Below are 7,873 nucleotides of genomic sequence, written 5' to 3' on the forward strand. Positions count from 1 at the left end.
GTTCGGATTCCACATATGAGGGCCAGTGACACTGCCCTCCACAGCTAAGATGCTGAACAACAGCTCAACCTGGAGCTGGGCTGCCGTGAGTCGCCAGTCACCACAGGTGGGTTGTTGTGGGCTACTGTGTGTGTAGCCAGCAGCCAGTGTGAGCGGCCAGCAGCCGCTGTGAGCAGCTGTCCAGAAGCCAGCGACTGATCTGCCTTGCCTGGGAAGAGCGCAATGATGGTGCCAACTTGGGCCGTTGAAGCAACGTCCTCCACAACTAGACTGAAAAACAAAAGGACAGCAACTTGTCTGTTCCCCTTCCCCAATTCCCCAACGCTGTTCCCCTCACCCAATACCCCAATTAAAAAAAATGCATGCTCTAACCACTGAGCCATCGGCCACCCCTTGGCAGCTTGTCTGTTCCCCTTCCCCCAATTCCCCAATAAAAATCTAAAAAAAAAAAAAGTGTATACCTCAGAACTCAGTTTTGAAAATGCCCTGTAGAGTAGACAGGCATGTAGAACCTGCATCTTCACGTTGAGTATTAGTTGGTTCATCATTGGACATGATTGGGCAATTTGACAACTGCAAACACAAGAAAAGTACACAGCTCAAGAAAATTGGTAAGGCCTTTTCAGCAGTTAGCCCCCAGTGTTCTTTAGATGTTCACAGTTGCACATATCCTCCTAGGTCACTTTGGGCTTTTATCCTGACAGAGGCACTCTGCTTGAGTTTTCTTACTGTTATGGAAGAACCTGGAGTCTCCCTTGTGAATAGCAATATGTCAACACTTCACTAATTAGAAGAGACCTTACAACTAAAAACAGCCAGGGAAGGGCTGTGATTTCAGGCAGAGACTTAATTTTAAAGCACAAACTGTAGCCAGAGAAACTCATAAGTGCTAAGATTCTCTGACTTGGTTGATAGCATTCCAAGACACACCCACTCAGTGTCAGATACACACACACACACACACACACACACACACACACTCACACACTATTTGCTGTTTGAGTTGTTGAAGTAGGAACATTTTCATTGTTCAGAAGAAAAGAAATGTAACTTACATTACTATATTACTTCATCTTATTTAAAAATTGGAGACGTTAAAAAAGTTTCCTTATTCTGTTAAGGAAATGTGAAGATTATTAGGCTGATAGCCTTTGGAGATATGTTGAAAGTGAGAAAATTCAAATTCTGAAGTAAATAGTCAGCAGTAGTAGAGGAAATATTAATGGTTACTTCAAAGACTAGACTTGCATTGGCTAGATTGATTTGGATATGTCTTGGGGGGGCATACTTAAGCTCATTAAGGACTCTGTATAGTAATAGCCTGATGAGACAGGATTAATCTGCAACTTAGTGTTTATAATAGGTTTCATTTTATGTAAAGAAGTATAAGATTCTTTTTTGAGCTCTATGATACTATTGTATGGGTGTCGACAAGGATAGGGCTGGTTAAGAAGGAACAAACAAGACTTCTGGAATGGTGGAGTAACAACTTTCATAAATCTGGATGTACCTTGAAAACGTGATGCTAAGTGAAATAAACCAGTCACAAAAGACCGCATATTATGTGATTCCATTTGTATGAAATTTCCAGAGTCTGAAAATCCATAGAAACAGGAAGCAGACTACTAATTACCTCATATTTGTTCTAATAATTAAATGGTTAGGGGCAGTGAGTGGGGGAGAGTGGGGAGTGACTGCCTATGTGTAGGGTTTCCTTTTAGGGGTGATAAAAATTTTCTAAACTTAGGTTGTAGTGATAGTTTCACAATTTGTAAATATAATAAAAACCATGGAATTGTACACATTGGGTGAATTTTATGGCATGTGAGTTGCATATCAGTAAAGCTTTTATTTTTTTAAGAGGGTACAGAATAAGAATTTAGCAGAACAGGAGTGATTCAGCTGATATCGTAAGAGACTTGAATAAGTAACTAACTTTTCTGGGCTTTATTTTCTTCATCTATAAAAATAAGAGTAATAATATGAACATTGGGAAGGTGTTCTGATAATTAAATGAAGAAACTTGAAAGCACTTAACTGCATTGATAGATAGTAGCTTTGTGGGCCATAAATACAGAGGTCAAATTCCAAGCTACCAGTTGCTAAGGAGGAGAAAATGTAGTTACGATAGATTCAAGTGGGCAGTCAAGACCAAGGGTCCTGGAAGTCAGAGAGTTGGCAAAAAGAACACACATGATGGTTGGTACCCACCAATCCCTAGAATAAGTATCTTTGTGTTTTCCTGTTTTTATACTGCTTTCTGAGTTGGGGAACCTTGAGGGAACCATCAGATAGTGATTTTAATTAGGTATAGAAAAGGGCCTACAGGTGAGTTTGCCCTTATGTGACAACTGTGGGAAAGATACTCGTGTTATCTTATACAAAAGTCCTGGTTTTTCAGTTAATTTTCCCATCAGATAGAAAACTGCAGCATCTGCCATATATCTTTCCTTCCCATTGTCACCAAATTAAGAAGCTCTGAATTTTCATAAGATGAAGCAAAAAAAGTTACTGTTTCTGAGCTGAGAGTTGACTTGGGACTATGTTTTCCCATGGCTTGTGGGGATATCAATCCTCATCTATTTAGTCATCCCATTGCCCCTCCTAGAAATGGAAAGTATTGGGCCATTGTCCCCATTCTTGGAACATTCTAATCTACCCACTTGGTTTTCTAATCACAACTGCTTGTTTGGTCAGCTTCTGCTAGGTGATCTGAGGGAATTGGAGCATCATTGAACACTTGTCCTTGAGTATTTGTCTGAAGCCAACGTACCTCCCTTTGCCAGTTAACTTAATGAGGTTCTTCAGAATGGCTCCACTGAGGTTTGGTAAAAATGAGAAGGAATATTGAAACCAATTAAACTTCAGTGTTGGAAGAAGAAGCATAACTGGTGGACTGAGTGTAACCACCAGAAACAGCAGCACCTCAGAGCCTTTCTCGTGAAGGATCATATCACAGCTGGTGGGGAAATTGGAGGCAGGTGGAGTCCTCAAGCTTTGCAAGTCAGAGGCAAGAAGCCTGCTAGTCAGACACGTTTTGTAAATCACTTTCACCTTGCCCAGAGTGCTGCTTATGAGAAGGTTGACCTCTAGGCCCCAAAAGTTATCCTCTGTGGAATCTATTCTGCCACTCTTTATCTTTGTTGGGATAAAATGAGTCACGACTTTTGGGATTTTTTTTAGGAGAAGTTATAGATATGCTAACTATTTTCACAGGGATGCTGAAATCTGTCAGTCTTCTTGACTGATTAATAAGTACTGTTCCTGAGATGTGGCATGACAGTTTTGCAATTTTATATGGCAGTTTTGATGATGACATCTTGGCGGCTTAGACTGAATTGGAGGCATTCTTCCAGTGAACTGCATCGAAGCAGGAAGTTCTTCAGAGTTCTATAAAGGGAAATCAATCCTTGGGAAGATCAGGGAGGTGTTCTGCATGATACTAAAGCAAATTTTGGTTAGACATAGTGGTAGGGAGAAGAGAAAGACATTCTGGAAGCTGGTGCCAAATAGCACCCTAGGGATTCAAGTTGTTCTCAGTGGAAGAAGATGAGTATGACACTTGTAAATGCTGCTGGGAATATTTCAGTTGAGGTGACACACTTTGGTAATGGGTTCCTTTAAGCAGTTGAATGCCTTGGAGGAAGTGAATAGTCATTCTCCTCTCACTTCAGGGAGACCAGGTAGCTAAATGGAAGGAGAAACTGTGTAAGTGTGCCTCAGTCCCTGACCTAGCTTCTCTGGTGGCTTAACTATCCGGTGAGTCATTCATAACACTTGTTGTGTGTTGAGTGGGGCACTAGTCTCCTTTATTAAGGTTATTTAGAGAAATGTGAAATCTGAGCAGCAAGAGTTACAGTTGAATACCTTCCTTATAGTAAATGTTGCTTATGGTTTTTCAGAGGGAGAAAGCTGAATAATAATAAATCTCACTTATCCCTCATAAAACCCTATGAGATATCATTATTATTTCCATTATACAGACAAGGAAATCATGAATCAAGGATATTGGTAACTTGCCCCAAATAACATGCCATATAAGTGATAGAGTGAAGATTGGAATCTGGGCCAGTCAGATTCCGGAGCCTGTATCTTTAAACACAAAACTGCACTGCTTCTTTGCATGGGGAAATGACTTTCCTGGAAGCAAACAAGGGCTTACCAAACAGTTCACTTATATGAAGTGCAGTTTGCTTACATGAAGTTAGGGGAGCCCATTTTCACTTAGCCCCAATACTAACAAAATGGGTTTTCTGAGTTGCTTTTTCTGGTTAACTGAGAATATTCATGGATATTTGTATCACTCCTCATTCACATGGTGGTGGTAGCTGGATTACCCAACAACAATAGAGGGAAAGCCTCAATGTACAAGCACTTTTGAAGCCTCACAATTGCTATTGTCACATTGGCCAAAAGAAGTCAAATGGCTAAGCTTTTGATGGTAGGAGTGGCAAAGCTGCAAAAGGCTGTGCATACAGGGATCTGTGGACAAATTGTGAGCCATTACTAAAACAATCATCCATACCTTTTATTTCATGTCTCACTTGGTTTTAAAGCTTCTTCTTTAGCTATATAGAATTGCTTCATATTCCTTGTTTTGCATTTCTGTGCTGTAGCTTGTGCTATTCTCGACAATACGTATACTTGAAATACATCCCACTACACGTCCCCTCACCCCACCACCATCTAGTTGGTTAATACCCATTTAGGTTTTTTTTCATTAAACTTTTTTTAAATTAAAGTTTGTTGGGGTGACAATGATTAGTAAACGTACATAGGTTTCAGGTGTATAATTCTACAATACATTGCAGCTTTATTTACAGTGGTCAAGAAATGGAAACAACCAAAGTGTCCTTCGATAGATGATTTGATAAAGAAGTCCTAGTATATATACACAACGGAATATTACTCTGCCATAAGAAAAGATGAAATAGTGCCATTTGCGACAACATGGATGTATCTTGAGATTATTACACTAAGCAAAATAAATCAGACAGAAAAAGTCGAGAACCATATGATTTCACTGATACGTGGGATATAAAACTGAAAACAAAGGAACAAGACAAGTAAACAAAAGCTCATAGACACAGACAATACTTTAGTGGTTACCAGAGGGTAAGGGGGGAGGGTGGTGGTAGATTAGGGTGAACGGGATCCTTAAACTTTTTTTTAATGGACCTCAAAATTCTGTGACAGATTTTTGGTTAAGTTTTTTCCATTAAAAAGTACTGATTTTATTTTATTTATTTATTTGTTTGTTTGTTTGTTTATTAAAGTACTGATTTTAGAAACTAACAACTTATAAACTGCCACACTCACAAAAATCAAATGGTTCACAAAACATTCTCCTTTCCTTCTGAAGGTTTTAAGATGCACTATAATCATTAACAAGTCTTCTATTATTAAACTTAATGACAAATTAAGACAAACAGTTCTGAGACTGTTCTTCCACCACTGATTAAGATTGGGGTGGCAGGTATTGGGGTTAATATTCATTTAGCCTCCTGAGCTTTCTGGGAAGACTCGGTGACCTTGCCAGCTCCAGCTCCCTTCTTGTCCACTGCTTTGATGATACCCACAGTAACTGTCTGTCTCATGTCATGAACAACACAATGGCCCAGAGGAGGGTAGTCAGAGAAGCTCTTAACACACATGGGCTTGCCAGGAGCCATGTCAACAGTGGCAGCATCACCAGATTTTTAAAACTTCGGGCCATCGTCCAGCTGTTTCCCAGAATGATGATCAATCTTCTCCTTCAGCTCAGTAAATTTGCAAGCAATGTGAGCTGGGTGACAGTTGAGCACAAGTGCATATCTGGCATTGATTTGGCCTGGGTGGTTCAGGATAATCACTTGAGTCATGAAGCCAGCTGCTCCCATTGGTGGGTCATTTTTGCTGTCACCAGCCACATTGCCACGACGAACATCTTTGACAGACACATTCTTGACAGTGAAGCCCACACTGTCCCCAGGAAGAGCTTCACTCAGAGCTTCATGGTGCATTTCAACAGATTTTAGTTCAATTGTAACATTGACTGGAGCAAAGGTGACCACCATGCTGGGCTTGAGAACGCCAGTCTCCACTCGGCCCACAGGGACGGTACCAATACCACCAATTTTGTATTAATCAACATCCTGGAGGGGCAGATGTGAATGCTTGTCAGTTGGGTGAGTTGCTGGCAGGATGCAATCCAGAACTTCAAGCAGTGTGGTTCCACTGGCATTGCCATCTTTACGGGTGACTTTCTATCCCTTGAACCAAGGCATGTCAGCATTTGGCTCCCGCATGTTGTCACCATTCCAACCAGAAATTGGCACAAATACTACTGTGTCAGGGTTGTAGCCAGTTGTCTTAATGTAGGTGCTAACATCCTTAATTTTCTTGTATCTCTTCTGGATGTAAGGCGGTTCAGTAGAATCCATTTTGTTGGCACCAACAATTAGTTGTTTTACACGCAGTGTGTAAGCCAGAAGGGCATGCTCACGGATCTGCTCATTCTTGGAGAGACCTGCTTCAAATTCACCAACACCAGCAGCCACAATCAGGACAGCACAATCAGCCTGAGATGTGTCTGTAATCATGTTTTTGACAAAGTATCTGTGTCCTGGGGCATCAGTAATGGTCACATAATACTTGCTGGTCTCGAATTTCCACAGGGAGATATCAATAGGGATCCCACATTCACATCCAGCTTTCAGTTTATCCAAGACCCAGGCATACCTGAAGGAGCTCTTTCCCATCTCAGCAGCTTCCTTCTCAAAGTTTTTTATGGTTCTTTTGTGGATCCCACCACATTGTAGATCAGATGACCAGTGGTGGTAGACTTGCCGGAATCTATGTGACAACGATGTTGATATGTTTTTTTCTTTCCCATTTTGGGTTAGATTTGCCAGTGGTTGTCACCACACCTGTGCTCTGGTGGCAAACCCATTGCAAAAAAGCAATACCTATTTATTTATTTTTTTCCGAATGATCACATTTTGTATGTCAGAGAAGAGGCATTAAGGACTCATGCCATAAGTTTATTTACACACATATCTAGTATGTTGAGTTCAACAGTTTGATCCATTTTTCAAAGCGACTGCACCTCTTAAAATACTCCTCTTCAAATCTGTTTCATGGATTAAGTAAAACATCCTTATTTCTTAAGCAGTTGGTGTCTTACTACTATAAAAAAGGTGCAGCAAATCCAGATCCAAAATATGGAATCATCATAACTAGCAACCACCACTTGTTTTCCACTGAAAATGGCAAATTCTCTTCTGGGCCCTCCTCACAGTGCTCCTGTGGACCACAGAGGTTGTGAACCTCCAGATGCTCTGTCCCAACGTAGTACTGCTGGGAGGCCTGCGAAAGGCACAGAGACTGAAAACAGAGGAAATGGCAGTTCCAGAACAACTCCTACCTATTTATTTCTTAAAGGTAATCTCCTGCTTCCTCAATCTCCATTGTACCCTGGACAGACTTCCATCATTATACTCTGCTGTATTAATCTGTTTACATATTTATCTCCTTTTACCAGGTTTTAATCCCATTGAGGGCAAGTACTGGATTTTATATTTTGTACCCTGCTCTTATATATCTATCTATCTATCTATCTATCTATCTATCTATCTATCTATCTATCTATATATATATATATAGATAGATAGATAGATATATGATGAAAGAGCAAATGAAATGCTTTCCAATATTTTGGGTTTTTTGACCCTGAAAACTGATATTTTAGCTGACATTATAACCACTTATCCAGTTTACTTAAGGCCCTATTAAGACTTTCAAAACTTAGGGTGGATTTTCTACTGAGTCTGCAAGACCATCTTCAGTTATGGAGAGATACTGTGGGGGTGGCCAGGATTGGGAAACACTTGCT

General features: G+C 40.4%; 1 pseudogene; it reads right to left on the bottom strand.

Annotated features, from left to right (window-relative positions):
- Positions 1-5,428: 5,428 nt before the first annotated feature.
- Positions 5,429-6,874, bottom strand: LOC109372315 (elongation factor 1-alpha 1 pseudogene; annotated as a pseudogene).
- Positions 6,875-7,873: the final 999 nt, after the last annotated feature.

The sequence above is a fragment of the Hipposideros armiger genome, unplaced genomic scaffold, assembly GCF_001890085.2.
Source record: "Hipposideros armiger isolate ML-2016 unplaced genomic scaffold, ASM189008v1 scaffold_623, whole genome shotgun sequence".
NCBI lineage: Eukaryota > Metazoa > Chordata > Mammalia > Chiroptera > Hipposideridae > Hipposideros > Hipposideros armiger.